Source organism: Orcinus orca, chromosome 17 (genome assembly GCF_937001465.1).
Source record: "Orcinus orca chromosome 17, mOrcOrc1.1, whole genome shotgun sequence".
Classification (NCBI taxonomy): Eukaryota; Metazoa; Chordata; class Mammalia; order Artiodactyla; family Delphinidae; genus Orcinus; species Orcinus orca.
In genome coordinates, this window is record NC_064575.1 from 35,231,367 (window position 1) to 35,249,607 (window position 18,241).

An 18,241-nucleotide genomic window follows, 5' to 3' on the forward strand; every position below is an offset into this window, starting at 1 on the left:
AGAACTAAAGAGCAAACAAACAATGATGAAGAACACAATAAATGAAATTAAAAATTCTCTGTAAGGAATTAATAGCAGAATAACTGAGGCAGAAGAACAGAAAAGTGACCTGGAAGATAAAATAGTAGAAATAACTACTGCAGAGCAGAATAAAGAAAAAAGAATAAAAAGAATTGAGGACAGTCTCAGAGACCTCTGGGACAACATTAAACACACCAACATTCGAATTATAGGGGTCGCAGAAGAAGAAGAGAAAAAGAAAGGAACTGAGAAAATATTTGAGGAGAATACAGTTGGAAACTTCCCTTATATGGGAAAGGAAACAGGCAATCAAGTCCAGGAAGCGCAGACAGTGCCATACAGGAAATATCCAAGGAGAAACATGCCAAGACACATATTAATCAAACTATCAAAAATTAAATACAAAGAACAAACATTAAAAGCAGCAAGGGAAAACAACAAATAACATACAAGGGAATCCCCATAAGGTCAACAACTGACCTTTCAGCAGAAACTGCAAGCCAGAAGGGAGTGGCAAGACATATTCAAAGTGATGAAAGGGAAAAACCTACAACCAAGATAATTCTACCCAGCAAGGATCTCATTCAGATTTGACGGAGAAATTAAAACCTTTACAGATAAGCCAAGGCTAAGAGAATTCAGCACCACAAAACCAGCTTTATTACAAATGCTAAAGGAAATTCTCTAGATAGGAAACACAAGAGAAGGAAAAAACCTCCAATAACAAACCCAAAAGAATTAAGAAAATGGGAATAGGAACATACATATCAATAACTACCTTAAATGTAAATGAATTAAATGCTCCAACCAAAGGACATAGACTGGCTGAATGGACACAAAAACAAGACCCCTATATATGCTGTCTACAAAGGAACCACTTCAGACACATACTAGGGACACATACAGACTGAAAGTGAGGGGATGGAAAAAGATATTCCATGCAAATGGATATCAAAAGAAAGCTGGAATAGCAATTCTCATATCAGACAAAATAGACTTTAAAATAAAGACTATTACAAGAGACAAAGAAGGACACTACATAAGGATCAAGGGATCAATCCAAGAAGAAGATATAACAATTGTAAATATTTATGCACCTAAAATAGGAGCACCTCAATACATAAGGCAAATGCTAACAGCCATAGAAGGGGAAATCAACAGTAACACAATCATAGGAGGGGACTTTAACACCCCACTTTCACCAAAGGACAGATCATCCAAAATGAAAATAAATAGGGAAAGACAAGCTTTAAATGACACATTAAACAAGATGGACGTAACTGATATTTATAGAACATTCCATCATAAAGAACAGAATACACTTTCTTCTCAAGTGCTCATGGAACATTCTCCAGGATAGATCATATACTGACTTGTCACAAGTCAAGCCCTGGTACATGTAAGAAAATTAAAATCGTACCAAGTACCTATTCTGACCATAATGCTACAAGAGTAGCTATCAATTACAGGAAAAAAACTAAAAAATACAAAAACATGGAGGCTAAACAATATGTTACTAAATTACCAAGAGACCACTAAAGAAATCAAAAAATACCTAGAAACGAATGACAATGAAAACACGATGGCGCAAAACCTACGGGATGCTGCAAAAGCAGTTGTAAGAGAGCAGTTTATAGCAATACAAGCCTACCTCAAGAAGGAAGAAACAACTCAAATAAACAATCTAACCTTACACTTAAAGCAAATAGGAAAAGAAGAACAAAAAAACCTCCAAAGTTAGCAGAAGGAAAGAAATCATAAAAATCAGATCAGAAATAAATGAAAAACAAATGAAGGAAACAAGAGCAAAAATCAATAAAACTAAAAGCTGGTTCTTTGAGAAGATAAACAAAATTGATAAACCATTAGCCAGACTCATCAAGAAAAAAAGGAAGAAGACTCAAATCAATAGAATTAGAAATGAAAAAGGAGAAGTAACAACAGACACTGCAGAAATACAATGGATCATGAGAGATCACTACAAGCAACTCTATGCCAATAAAATGGACAACCTGGAAGAAACACACAAATTCTTAGAAATGCACAACCTTCTGAGACTGAACTAGGAAGAAATAGAAAATATAAAGACACCAATCAGAAGCACTGAAATAGAGACCATGATTAAAAATCTTCCAACAAAAGCCCAGGACCAGATGGCTTCACAGGCGAGTTCTAGCAAACATTTAGAGAAGAGCTAACACCTATCCTTCTCAAACTCTTCCAAAACATAGCAGAGGGAGAAACATTCCCAAACTCATTCTACGAGGCCACCATCACCCTGATACCAAAACCAGACAAAGATGTCACAAAGAAAGAAAACTACAGGCCAATATCACTGATGAACATAGATGCAAAAATCCTCAACAAAATACTAGCAAACAAAATCCAACAGCACATTAAAAGGATCCTACACCATGATCAAGTGGGGTTTATCCCAGGAATGCAAGGATTCTTCAATATATGCAAATCAATCAATGCGATAAACCATATTAACAAACTGAAGGAGAAAAGCCGTATGATCATCTCAATAGATGCAGAAAAAGCTTTCAACAAAATTCAACAACGATTTATGATAAAAACCCTCCAGAAAGTAGGCATAGAGGGAACTTGCGTCAACATAATAAAGGCCATATATGACAAACCCACAGCCAACACCGTTTTCAATGGTGAAAAACTGAAACCATTTCCTCTAAGATCAGGAACAAGACAAGGTTGTTCACTCTCACCACTATTATTCAACATAGTTTTGGAAGTTCTAGCCACAGAAATCAGAGAAGAAAAAGAAATAAAAGGAATCTGAATTGGAATAGAAGAAGTAAAGCTGTCACTGTTTGCAGATGACATGATACTATACATAGAGAATCCTAAAGATGCACCAGAACACTACTAGAGCTAATCAATGAATTTGGTTATATAGCAGGATACAAAATAAATGAACAGAAATCTCTTGCATTCCTATACACTAATAATGAAAAATCTGAAACACAAATTAAGGAAACACTCCCATTTAACACTGCAACAAAAAGAATAAAATACCTAGGAATAAACCTACCTAAAGAGACAAAAGACCTTTATGCAGAAAACGGTAAGACACTGAGGAAAGAAATTAAACATGATACAAACAGATGGAGAGATATACCATGTTCTTGGATTGGAAGAATCAACATTGTGAAAATGACAATACTACCCACAGCAATCTACAGATTCAATGCAATACCCATCCAACTACCAACGGCATTTTTCACAGAATTAGAACAAAAAATTTCACAATTTGTATGGAAACACAAAAGACCCTGAATACCAAAAGCAATCTTGAGAAAGAAAAACAGAGCTAGAGGAATTACAATCCCAGGCCTCAGACTATATTACAAAGGTACAGTAACCAAGACAGTATGGTACTGGCACAAAGACAGAAATATACATCAATGGATCAGGATAGAAAGCCCAGAGAGAAACCCACGCACATATGGTCACCTTATTTTTCATAAAGGAGGCAAGAATATACAATGGAGAAAAGACAGCCTCTTCAATAATGGTGCTGGGAAAACTGGACAGCTACATTTAAAAGAATGAAATTAGAACACTCCCTAACACCATACACAAAAATAAACTCAAAATGGATTAAAGACCTAAATGTAAGACCAGACACTATAAAACTCTTAGAGGAAAACAGGCAGAATACTCTATGACATAAATCACAGCAAGATCCTTTCTGACCCACCTCCTAGAGAAATGGAAATAAAAACAAAAATAAACAAATGGGACCTAATGAAACTTAAAAGCTTTTGCACAGCAAAGGAAACCATAAACAAGATGAAAAGACAATCCTGAGAATGGGAGAAAATATTTGCAAATGAAGAAACTGACAAAGGATTAATCTCAAAATATACAAGCAGCTCATGCAGCTCAACATCAAAAAAACAAACAAGCCAATCCCAAAATGGGCAGAAGCCCTAAACAGACATTTCTCCAAAGAAAATATACAGATTGACAACAAACCCATGAAAGGATGTTCAACATCACTAATCATTAGAGAAATGCAAATCAAAAGTGCAATGAGGTATCACCTCACACCGGTCAGAATGGCCATCATCAAAAAAATCTACAAACAATAAATGCTGGAGAGGGTGTGGAGAAAAGGGAACACTCTTGTACTGTTGGTGGGAATGTAAATTGATACAGTCACTATGGAGAACGGTATGTCGGGTCCTTAAAAAACTAAAAATAGGACTACCATACGACCCAGCAATCCCAGTCCTGGGCATATACCCTGAAAAAATCATCATTCAAAAAGAGACATGTACCAGAATGTTCTTTGATGCTCTATTTACAATAGCCAGGACATGGAAGCATCCTAAGTGTCCAGCGACAGATGAATGGATAATGAAGATGTGGCACATATATACAATGGAATATTACTCAGCTGTAAAGAAAAACAAAATTGAGTTATTCATAGTGAGGTGGATTGACCTAGAGTCTGTCATACAAAGTGAAGTAAGTCAGAAAGAGAAAAACAAGTCCCATATGCTAACACATATATATGGAATCTAAAAAAAAAAAGAAAGAAAGAAAGAAAAAATGGTTCTGAAGAACCTAGGGGCAGGACAGGAATAAATACGCAGACATAGAGAATGGACTTGAGGACATAGGAAGGGGGAAGGGTAAGCTGGGACAAAGAGAGAGTGGCATGGACATATATACACTACCAAATGTAAAATAGACAGCTAGTGGGAAGTAGCCACATAGCACAGGGAGATCAGCTCAGTGCTTTGTGACCACCTAGAGGGGTGGGATAGGGAGGGTGGGAGGGAGACACAAGAGGGAGGAGATGTGGGGATATATGTATATGTATAGCTGATTCACTTTGTTATAAAGTAGAAACTAACACACCATTGTAAAGCAATTATACTCCAATAAGGATATTTAAAAATAATAATAAATAAATAAAATGTGAATGACTGTTTTACATGTGGTTCATCACAAAATCTTAAAAGTGCAATTCTCCATTGTATATGTTTAAGAATATATTCATGATGCTGACTAAGGTCCTCATATGACTGTGGCTTTGGTCTTGAAACATGTAGAAATTTTTTCTTGAATTTCTATCAAACACAACTACCCAGCTGCCATTAACAAGTGATGTGCAAAGTCAGAGAGGGTCAACGCTTATAGGATTTGGGAAAATTTTCTCCATTCTGTGAAGTGTTGAAGTCATTTATTGAACACCCACTAAGTGTAAAACAGGGCAGGATACTAAAATACTGAAAAAATGGACAACATATACTTTAAGTCTTCAAAGAGGTGATACTGACATTAAAATACGTGAAAATAACCAACAAAATGAAGAGTGCTATACTATCATTTTAGATAACAAATATGTGAGTTAAAATACATTTCTATGTGATCAAATATAAGCTGTTATTATTAAGGATTGACAACTACATTTGTATTGAGGAGAACTGTATTGAAGCAGCCTATGAACTTATTAATGGTTTATTGATTGATTGACTTATAGATCTTGGAAAGCAAAAATTTTCTTAAGGTCAAGTTGTAAAGGTAGGAAAGTAAAGACCATGTAGTATTTAAGATTGTGAAGAAGTTGAAAGACTTCCTAGGCAGATGAAATAGGGATATATTGGAATATAAGGAAAAGAACTTGTACTCCAGATGAGTGAATGCAGTTGGGTGAATGGATATTTGCTGTATGAAAGAAGTGGGGAGAACTACTGGAACTGGATTTTGGTGGATTAGAGTATGAGTATCTTGAATGCCAAGCTAGGGGATTGAGATTCCATCTGGCAGGCTGTTTTTGAAGGATGGCATGCTCAGGAAGCCAGGGCTGAGTAGTTCATTGCTAGTCATAGTCAGGGACTCAATCATTCAGCCTGGTTGTCTAATTTTTCTACTGCAGGAAATTCATCTGAAGAAAGGTTGGGTGGAAGACTGTGACGGGCTGAAGACCACTTATCCTTACCCTTACTACTAAAATCACTAAAATGCTAAACCTTTAATGGAACAGCCTTCTGGCTTGACTAGGAACACTACTTCACAAAGAAAGGATGAAACCAAAAGGTTTATCCAACTCAGACCTAGAAGTGGGGAGAATGGTGGGAAGGCTGCAAATAGTCAATCATTTAATACTGAATGGAGAATTAAGGTCTCTAGTACTAACCTTTGGAGAAAAGTAAGAACAGAAAAGATAAGATTTGGAACACTCATTATTATTCCTGTTTTCATATAACAGGGTTTCTTGTCATCCAACTATTCGTTATCTACATCCTAATTTTAAGGTGTCTATAGATTCCAGCCCTTCTAAGTCAGCAAACTGCTCATCCTGTTTCAGAAAATTACTCACTGATGGATTCATAACATAAACATAATACTGTATAATAGAAATAAAATTCAAATCAACTTTAAAGTGAAATTCTGAATTTTAAAGATATAATATCATGAAGCCATTGTAAATAATACCAGAGATCTGCTGGGTTAAACATACAAAGCCATTGATAAATGAGGATGTGCAGTTAACAATTTAAAAAAGAGATACAATAGAAGTAAAAGAAAAAACAATTGAGTATCAAATAATTAAGAGAAGGCCTTGGAAAACCGTTGAATTTTTACCAGAATTAGCCTGTTTGAGCTGCTAACATTGAACATGCAGGGAAGGACAGTTTACTGTCCCATAAACCAGTTTTGCTGAAATAATCACTCGAAATAGAATGTAATTCTTTTTTTTAATTGTAGCACTTGTGCTTAATTAAAATTTAACCTAAATTTTACTGGCTATAAGAGAAAATATACTGGATTCGTTTATATCATAACATATTTTGACATAAACTTCAAATGAAAATTATTTTCAAATGTATTTTCAATTACTCTTCAATCACTATTTACAGATGATTTTAAGTATATGGATTTTTTTTTTTATGTACAAATCATCCTTGAAAAATAAGGATTCTTTTACTTGAGTAGGACTTATCTTAATCCAGAGATCAGATCTAGGTCCAATAGACAAAATTTTAAAACTTAAAATTTTCTGAGAGTAAAAGGCACTTAAAAAGTTAAAACCTCCTAACAGACCAGCATTCCGACTATAGAATCAGCTGATTTATGGGTAGTGAGCATTTTGTTATCAAAATACTCATCCACAGCTGAGTGAGCCTATAGCATGGATACATGGTAGATTTCTGTACCAGAAATTGGATGAGCTTGTGTATGGATCTCCTTCCAAATGCTAAGATTTCAAGGGCTTAACTGAGACCAGAACAGCATTTTCCAAAGTTGCTAGAAACAAAGAGTCCTTTAAAATGTTCCACTGACAAAGGGTTGTAGAGCCAAATAAAGTTTAAAAACACTTCAGACCAAACTCTACTTAACAGTGAAATTCACAGAGCACATTATAGCTCATTCCACATCTCAAAAGTCCTCCAGTCAAGAAACATGTTTAAATTTCCTGAACCCAGGATTTCTCAAATTTATCTTACTACAAAATCCTTTTTCTTACTTTTTTTTCTTTTTTGTTGACTTCACATTCACTAATGTCCCATGGGAGCATAGGTGATATTCAAAATATTTAACAAACTTCAAGTGAAGGCACTAAACAATCAGAAGGCTGTCTGACTAATTAGAATGACCGTAAAACTAGTGTTCTTTGGATCACTATTTAGAGGAAAAATCTGGTTTAAAACTGAGATCTTAAATGATAATCTAACGCCATCAATCTACAAAGTTGCCTTAATTAGTAGGGTTTTTCTTTCTTTTTTTTGGTTACAGTTGCTGGACTTAAAATGTAGCTGATATAATGTAAATCATTTCAAAAAGGTCAAATGTATGATGTCACATGTTCTCTAGCATCAAATCCATTTCACTAAGTCTAAAATAATCTTTCAAGAGACGCAATATTTTTTTAACCCTGGAAGGTTCGGTTCTAACCTTAAAACAACTTAAAGACACTTTTCAAAACTAAACTAAAAATTGAAAAAATAAATAATAAGTAGAAAAGGGCAAGAGCTAAAGTAAGAGACATTTTCACTGGCCATTCAAAAAATTCTCTTCTTAAATCTGATTTTTAAAAATTAATAGAAAAGACTGGCAATTAACTTATTTTCCCTGGTGACTACTGCCTGTTTGGGGTGACACAAACAATTACCTAGATAACTGTGCTTTAGGAGTAATAAGAATTATATTTTTGGTCTCTGTCCCAGTTTCTGCCAGAGTTTCTAAAACCCTTGGGATTTCCTAAGTGATGAGATGATAATGGTGTCTTTTGTTATGTTAACAAGGTGATCTTTGGAAAGCACCTAAGGATGGAAGCAGGCAGCCTGTGGAGCCAACCTTGTGATTAGAGGTTGGAACTTTCAGTCCCACCCCCTTGCCCTCAGGGCAGGGAAGAGCCACTCAAGATTGAGCTCAATCGCCCATGGCCAATGAGTTATTCAGACACACCTGTGTACTGAAGCCTCCATAAACCCCCAAGGACAGGGTTCAGGGAGCTTCCCAGTTGGTGAGCACATGGTGATTTGGGGAGAGTGGGCTCCATGCTTTCTCTCCATACCTCGTCCTATACATGTTTTCTATCTGGCTGTTGCTGAGTTTTATCATTTTATAATACACCGGTTAATCTAGTTAATATAATATTGCTGTGAGTTCTATGAGTCACTTGGGCAAATTAATTAAAGCTAAGAAGGGGGTAGTTGGAACCTCTGATCTGTGGTACAAGGGTCAGAAGAACAGGTGACAACATAATACTTGGTGACTGACACCTGAAGTGTGTGTGTGCATTCCTGCTGGACTGAGCCCTTAACATGTGAGATCTGATGCTATCTATAGGCAGATAGTGCCAGAATTGAGTTGAATTATAGGACACCCAGCCGTTTGAGCACTGCTACGCTCTCTCAGTGGAAATGGGGTGCCCAGGACCACTTAATGCTTTCCAGGCTCTGGCTTCTGTGAATTCATGACAACAGTAATTTCTGAAACATACACATGTACCTTTGCCACAAAAAACTTCTGATAGACACATAAGAAATTAGTAAAAGTTGCTAAGAAAGGGGGCAAGGGACCTAACGTTGGTTGGATGAGGGGCAAAAATATTCCAGAAGGAATTACTACTACTATTTATCTTTTGATATTATGTGATTTTTAAATATGCGATATCATTAGATTTTCCAAATACAAATAAACAAGATAATTATCATTTTTTAAAAAAAGGCTGAAGAAAATGTAGTTTTATATACTTCAGAAAAAAGAAAATTGAAGGAGGATTTGATTATAGCATTCAGTAGGCCAAGAAATGTGAATAAAGAAACAATTACTATAAAGGGGCCAGAAAAATGATTTAGGAGACAAGACTTTAGGAGACACTTTCTGATAAGCAGAGCAGTAACTCTTGCCCATTTCCTTTGTTTTTGGCCACGAATGGTTAAAGACTCCTGTGACAGGGCTACAAGGGGACTAGTGTCCACATCAAGTAGATAGCTTAGATCCTGATACCAACTACTGGAAATTATCCAGGGCCCAGGAAAGAAGTACTGGTAAGTTGCAGTTGCCAGCACGGTGCTTGGTAGATGTAAATATTTGTGGGTCTGCTAAATTAACGGTAAGACTATAATTCATAATATCTTGCACACAAACTAGATTGGTAAGTTTTCAGTGGATGACTTTATTACCATTCCGAACTCAGTTAGATGGAACAGTACTCCTCAATGATTGAGAAATCAATCTTCCTCAATCTTCATGTATCACCATCTGCAAACATTGCTCTCTCTCACAGATTACCTGCCTTCAGCTATGGATGAGACAGTGAGATGCATTCCATTCTCCTCTTCCTGCACACACAGAACAATGACCTTTTCTAACCTCCCTTGGAGCCAGGCAGAGGTCAAGTTTTTGCATTCTTGTTGAAAGTGTATGGGTCTACCACTTTCAGGCCTGGCCAGGAGATATTATGCATGACTGCCCATGTTCCCTTCTGCTGTAGTTTAGGTAGTCATGCATTTAAGACAACACCTCAAGGTGGAGGGGGCATGGGTTCCTGATTCACTACTTGAAAGCAATCTGCTAAGAATGAACCACCTAATTCACACTGGTCTCTGACAAGAGAAATAAACATTTATTAAGTTAAGACACTTGGCTTTCAGGAGTGTTTGTTAGACTACCTAGCATCAATTACCTTGAGTAATTCATTGCTAAACTGGTACACCGGTAATAACCACGGACTAGTGATGAGTCTACTTAATTCCAATCCTCTCCATTTCTCATTGCTGATTTACTCTATACTCACCAGAAATTATTTTTCATAGGACTTCCTGATGACCATGTCAGTCTAGAATTATCCATAGTACCTCTATGTCTATCTCTTCCCCCAATTCAACTTCCCAGTAGGGGACCTGGCATTACCCCTCTGTGTAGATACAACCATGGAGGATCAGGTCCTAACGAGATCGTATCTAGAAGGGCCCTGTTCTGCAAGGTTTATGGTTTATTTTGCTATACCTTGGATTCATATGTTGGTTTAAAATAAAAAGTGACATGATTTCTGAAGGTTGAAGCTGAGTGGCTGAACCAAATTTCTATAATCAAGTTAACATATATTTTCCCCCTGAGTCTGTACTAGGTCATTTCTTAAAAATTATTTTTTCTATCCTATGAATCTATATGTTTACATAAGCATTAGCTATTATTCCCAACGTCTATGTTATGGACGGAAAATAGGATTCTTCTCGTGTCCCAACTCAAATCAAACAGTAAAGCATTGTTTACATTATACAAGGTTTACATTGCACAGGACTGTTTATATTCTACACGGATCCTGAGGTCATGTCTAGACCCAATGGGAAAAAATGTCATAATAGATTAGTAAGGACTGTAATGAAGATGGAAGGGGAAAGTGGTGGCATATGTGCTAGGCATTTATTTCCCTAACTGAGGTCATTTCCGTGTCATGTATCACAATGCTACTGTAGTTGCTCATGTGCTGCAACCAACTGCTCACCCACCACCCATCTAACATTTTTGAGGACTTAATCTGTGCCAAGGACTCTACTCTCTGCCTGAAATGCAAGTGAAAAATACAACCCAGGTCTTTCCTGAAAGAGCACATAAAGGAAGACTGATCTCTGAATAGTAAGTGACACAAGATAATGGCTGAATGGGTGGTTTCTTTTATCGTGCACTTGCAGGATAGAAAGCAGAGAGGAAAATAGCTCCAAAGAGTTGGACAGTTATATTATCATTGATTTTCGAGTGACCACCAATTAAAGGGCATGCTTAGCAGCTAGAAATGAGGACCTCATTAGATGACTACAAGAGCCAGACACTTTCCCCTAAACTCTCAGTTCCATTTTCATTTCATGAAGAGACAGCTTGGGAAGTAAGAGGTCACGCTCTTGTCTGTCCACAACAGGGATGATTTAAGGCACCGGTAAGCTCCTGCTGAGCTGCCACCCAAAGTCATACGACTGTGAATCATGGCGGGATATAATGACTTGGGCAACATTCTTTCCTGCAAATACGTACAAGATGGATGATGAATAGTATTGAAGTATAATATATGGTGCCGATCATGAATTTAAATTCCCTCAGAAATGGAGGAGAAACAATTAGCAAAGGGCATTCTTGACTTCGTTGAGCAGCAATGCCTCTCTGACTCCTGAGACACTCATTTTCAGCAGTCAGGCCACAAGATGTGTCTTCAATTTCTGCAAAATCTAGTTCTAGCTAGATTTTGGGCACTAATGGGAACATGATCTTAATGGATGTCTCATGTTTCTCATGCAGTGTGGCTGTGGAAGTTAATGGGATGGAGTCAACAAAAAAGACAGGTCCTTTTTTACAGCATTCTTTATATCTGTTCAATCTTGTCACTACCATAGTGTCCTACTAAAAGGACATTTCAGGGATTGTGTGAGGCCTGGTACAGTTTGTTTTTATAGTGAGAGTGGGTCAGCGGATGGAGAATCACATGAGAGAAAACAAGAGGATGAGGTGCTATTCCTGGCTCCGGCTTCACCTCAGAGAATGACCTTGGCAGAAGCACTTAACCTCACTTTGAATCTTTGAACCTCAGTTTTCTCATCTGTGAAATGAGGAAAGAACATCTGCCCCTTTGCTCCCTCTCAGGGTTGTTGGAGGATTAAACAGATCAGGGCTATAACCTGAACTACGGTGACCCCATGAGGAAAAAAGTTAGACATCACTTAACTATATAATATTCTTTTTAATCATTACTAATTTCCAAAGGTGAAGCAAACCTTGTTAAAAAAATATGTAAGCTGATTGTTTTTCTGGAAACAAAATAAAGCCTCAACTAGGAACCCTGCATTAAAAAAGAGAACCTGAAATTCACATTCCAAATCTACTTCGAGACAGAAAGACCCCCAAATTCCTTCCAGTTTCCTAAGATTTTTCCACTGTAATTTTTTTTCGTTATTGTCTTCTTCATCAAACGTTAGTTATATTTTGGGGGTTTGCTATTGCACAGTTTAGCATATATAAGGAAATCGTCTTTCCAATTCACTAATAAAAAAGGGAGGACAGGAGAGAAGAAGGAAGAGAGGGAAGGAGGAAGGAATAAACAGAGAACAAACCCACGTGGCTAAAAGAAACTGACCTGAGAAGACAAAACAATTCATAATTTAAAATACTATATAATACAAATGAAGTTAAAGATGTGTTTGCCCAGAAGAGGACTGACTTGAAGTAAACTGATATGATTTTCTGGATAACACCCTGTATTTCCCTCCTTTAGTGAAACAGTCAGTCATAGAAGAGCTCTATCTACAGGGAAATTATGAGAGAAATAATCTTCATTTCTCCATGATTCTTTAAAACCAAATTGGACTTTATTCCTTCTTATGTCTCTCTCAAACTCCACTCCTCGACATAGAAAATAGCATTCTGGAATGACTTAGAATTAGAGAGCAGTCAATATTTCATGATTTTAAGGTTCTTCATTAGGAACAATGTGAATTTGGGCCCAATAATCCTAATCCTAGCTTTTTCTTTAGTTCTATAGTTCTATTAGGCCATGTTGTTAGAGCACTGTTCACACTTATTGCCAATAGTCTCTGGATTGGAGGTCAAACTGTCACTTACCTTCTTCAGCATACCCTTCAATGATTAAATGCCCCCAGGGACTTTTAAGAATCATTTTCATCTTGTAAATATTTTTAAATTGACATCTTAACTTTATAGTTGCTTCCCCTGTGAGGGAAAGAGACTAGGGTGATGGAGGGTTTTTGCTTCTTACTTTGTATTTTTTCAAGTACTTATTACTTTTTAAATTAAAATCAAGGAACCAGCACAAGAATGCTAGTAAGGTATAAGTGAGATGTAATGCTTGGTGTGCATAAGGATTCAATAGTCCACTGTGAGAGTGCAGCCTGTTGAACAACCTCAGTGATAAGTGGGAACCACTTGTCCAAGACTATTTTATTTAAGATGCAATACTCATTTCTATCCCCTTCAATACATTTTAAGTACCCCAAGCTAGAATAATGGGGCTAGAGGTGCAAGAAGAATATTATACCAAACAGGGGCAATATAAAAAAACATTACAATCAAATTTTCCTTATTAAAAATATAAGTCAAAAACCTAAATACACTATTATTCCACAGAGTTTTAAGGTATATTAAAAACATTGTGATAGGATGTTTCAAAAATTATGGTACAATCCCCTTCTGACACCCTCATTCCTGAGTCACCACTTCAGCAGGACTGGGTTTGGCATACTCAACCCACATGATGAGACAATAGCAAAAGAGCTTGATGGCTCAGTTGCCGAGAACTAGCCCACTAGGTTCTGAAGACAAGTGGACCAGGTGCTCCCACTGTCCAAGCCAACCACCAAACCTGTGAGTGAGGCTGTCTCGGACCAGCTCTCACTCAGCTGATCCATCAGTTGACTAAAACTGCATGAAGGAGCCCAGATAAAACCAAAAGTAAAACACTACCCAGATGAATCCAGTCCCAAATGGCCAAGTAATTGCTATTTTAAGCCACTAAGGTTTTTTTGTTGTTGTTTTGTTTTTCTTATCTTTACGGGAGTATAATTTCTTTACAATGGTGTGTTAGTTTCTGCTTTATAACAAAGTGAATCAGTTATACATATACATATGTTCCCATATCTCTTCCCTCTTGTGTCTCCCTCCCTCCCACCCTCCCTATCCAACCCCTCTAGGTGGTCACAAAGCACCAAGCTGATCTCCCTAAGCCACTAAGTTTTGAGGTGGTTTGTAATACAGCAAAAGCTAATCTATACTATAATACGATTTGGTCAAGTGGGTTTATCCTTGAGAATGCACGGTTGGTTCAGTATCAGCCAGTCAAATCATGTGATTCCCTGTATTAGTTAAATAAAAGGAGAAAATCATATCATCATTCTTTTTAGATAGGAGAGATAAAAAGCATCCCATGAGGTTCAAAATCTATTGGGTAGGGTAAATTTTATAAAACTAGATTCAAATAATACCTATCTTTCCTTGATAAAGGCTATATACCAAAAATACATGGCACATGTATACACTAACAAAAATTATTATACTACTAATTTTTTTTAAAAATTAGCATTTCCTTTAAGGAGAGAATTGAGATAAAGATTTCTAACATTACTGGTCTATTGGAACCGACCTTTTTGGAGCTGTGTATTGAGAGAAATAGAAAGAGAGAGAAGGTTTAGAAGAATATAGATAAAAATGTCATATTTATAGATTGTTTTGATTATGTATGTCATTGGAAACACAGGAAAATCAATAAGCTATTAAATCTAAGAAAAGAGCTCAACATAGGGGCTGGAAAAAAATTAATACACCAAAATCAATTGTGTTCCTCCATAGCATCAATATCTAGATACAATACAAGATGAATTTACCATAGTAACAAAACCTATAGAGAGTATGGGGTTTCACCTAATAAATTATGCAGAAAATCTTCATAATGAAAACTTTATTAGAGGACAGATGAGTAAAAGAAATATATATCACAGGTATGGATGAGTTGACTTACTGTAATAATATAAATGTCCTTATATTAATCTATAAAATTAAATGCAACTGTAATAAAAGGCCAAGCTCGTTTGTTTTTTTTTTTTTTGAGGGACAGCATAAAAAAGTGATTCTAAAATGTCTCTGGGGGACTTCCCTGGTGGCGCAGTGGTTGAGAATCCGCCTGCCAATGGAGGGAACATGGGTTCAATCCCTGGTCCAGGAAGATCCCACATGCCACGGAGCAACTAAGCTGGTGCACCACAACTGCTGAGCCTGCACTCTAGAGCCCACGAGCCACAACTGCTGAAGCCCACGAGCCTGGAGCCTGTGCTCCTCAACAAGGGAAGACACTGCAATGACAAGCCTGTGCACCACAACAAAGAGTAGCCTCCTGCCCCACCCCTCGCTGCAACTAGACAAAGCTCACATGCAGCAATGAAGACCCAATGCAGCCAAAAAAAAAGAAAAAAAAAGAGCAGATTGCTCTATCTTCTATAAAAAAATTAAAATAAAATAAAATAAAATAAAATGTATCTGGAAGAATAAAGTTCTCCATACAGCTAAGGTAGTTTAGAAAAATAAGCTCAAAATAGAGAATGTGCCCTACACATTAAGATATATTGGGAAGTCATGATAGATAAGAACTGTGTGATGCCCTTGGAAGAAACAGCAAACAAGAAAACAAATCAAACAGGTGGCCTAGAAATAGAGCTATATACAGATAGGAAGTTGGCACATGAAAGAGATGGAATTATAGTCCAATGGAGGAAGCTGAATTACAGCTTTTGGGGAAACAGTCTCATTTTAAAAAGAGATATGAGACTGGATCTTAACCTAGTGATATCACTTATGTTGTACCCAGTCCTATATAGCTCACCTAATCTTCACAAGAAAATCCACAAGGCATAAACTATTATCCTCATTTTACAGGTGGAAAAACTGAGGTATGAGAGATAAAATGACTAGCCTAAGAAGTACATGGTGGAGCTGGAACTTAAACCCCACAGAAATCATTCTATTAACCATTATGTTATATAATTCCACCTAATGTACAAAACTAAAATACAATAGTTTTAATATCTAAATGTGAAATATAAAATCTAGAGAGAATAAAAGAAATTGCAAGGTAATATATTTGTGATTTCAGGGTAAGAGATGAAATAGATCTTTGAAAAATAAAGAAGCATACATTGTATGAAGCAAAAGTGATGAATTTAACTATATATTAAAATTATAAATTTAGTAATATAAAAAATCTGATTTAAAAAAATGGGCAGAAGACCTGAATAGACATTTTTCCAAAGAAAACATACAGATGGCCAACAGGCACATGAAAAGATGCTCAACATCACTAGCCATCAGGGAAATGCAAATCAAAACCACAATGAGAGATCACCTCACACATGTCAGAATGGCTATCATAAAAAAGAACAAAACTAACAAGCCTTGCCGAGGATGTGGAGAAAAGGGAACCCTGGTACACTGTTGGTGGGAATGTTAACTGATGTAGCCACTAGAGGGGTGGGATAGGGAGAGTGGGAGGGAGACACAAGAGGAAGAAGATATGGGGACATATGTATATGTATAGCTGACTCGCTTTGTTATAAAGTGTTAGAAACTAACACACCATTGTAAAGCAACTATACTCCAATAAAGATGTTAATAAAAACAAAAACAAAACAGAACTACCATATAATCCAGTAATTCCACTCCTGGGTATATATCTGAAGAAAACAGAAACACTGATTTGAAAAGATGCATGCACCCACATCCAGTGTTTATAACAGCATTGTTTACAATAGCCAAGATATGGAAGCAACCCAAGTGTCCATCAACAGATAAATGAATAAAGAATACGTGCCATATGTACACAATGGAACACTGCTCAGCCATAAAAAATGTTAAATTTTGCCATTTGCAACAACATAGATGGACCTGGAGGGTATTATGCTAGTGAAATAAGTCAGACAAAGACAAATACTGTAATGATATCACTTATAAGTAGAATCTAAAAAATAAGACAAATGAATGAATACAACAAAACAGAAACAGATTCACAGATATAGAAAACAATCTAGTGGTTACCAGTGGGGAGAGGGAAGCGAAAGGGGCAAGATACAGGCTGGGAATTAGGAAGTGCAGACAACTATGTATAAAATAAATGAGATACAAAGATATATTGTAGGGCATGGGGAATATAGCCAATATTTTATAGTAACTTTCAATGGAGCATAATCTATAAAAATATTGAATCACCATGTTGTACACCTGAAATTAACATAATATTGTAAATCAATTATACTTTAATAAAAAATTAGAATTTTATGTACAATAAAGGATACCAAAGTCAGACTGAAAAACAGTTGATGGGTAGAAGACATATACATTATCTGAAACCTAACAAAGGACTCAACATCTGAATACAAAAACTTCTACATCTCTAAAGACACACAATACTCAATAGAAAAATGAGCGAAGGTCATGATAGGCAATTCATAGAATGGAAAGCATGAATAGCAAGAAAGTATATGAAGACCTAACTTTTCTAGAATCAGAGCAATGCAGAATTAAAACACCTTACTTCATATGAATCCACACATGCCAAATTTCCAGAAGTTAAAGTGCAAATTATGCTGTGGAGCAACTCCGCCTGCACGCCACAACTACTGAGCCTGCGCTCTAGAGCCTGGGAGCCACAACTACTGAGCCTGCGCGCCTAGAGCCTGTGCTCCGCAACAAGAGAAGCCACTGCAATGAGAAGCCTGCGCACCGCAATGAAGAGTAGACCCCACTCGCTGCAACTAGAGAGAGCCTCAGTGTAGCAACGAAGACCCAATGCAGCCAAAAATAAATAAATTGATTAATTTTTAAAAGTGCAGATTAACAGCATGTGGTGACAAAGGATATGGCAAGAGAGAAATTCCAAGTATTGCTGGTGAGGGGAAAATGGTACAGCTATTCCAGGGAGGAATCTGTGAAATAAGGCATATATATGACTTCTACCTCAGCCATTCCACGGCTGCACTGTTACTCTGCACTGTTACTCAAGGGGACATGTGGAAAGAGTGTATTAATGCTTTATGGTGGACATAAAGTGTTGAAAATAGCCTAAGTATGTATCACCAGGGTAATGGATAAGCAAAACATGGTATTAACATATGGTGGAATATTAGACAGTGGCCAGAAGCAATAATTTCTATGGAGCAACACAAATTTTAAAACAATAACTTTGTGT

General features: G+C 36.7%; 1 protein-coding gene across 4 annotated transcripts in view; it reads right to left on the reverse strand.

Annotated features, from left to right (window-relative positions):
- LOC125961817 (uncharacterized) overlaps positions 1–18,241 on the reverse strand; it is a 90,849-nt gene that overhangs the window by 40,517 nt on the left and 32,091 nt on the right. The window lies entirely within an intron of this gene.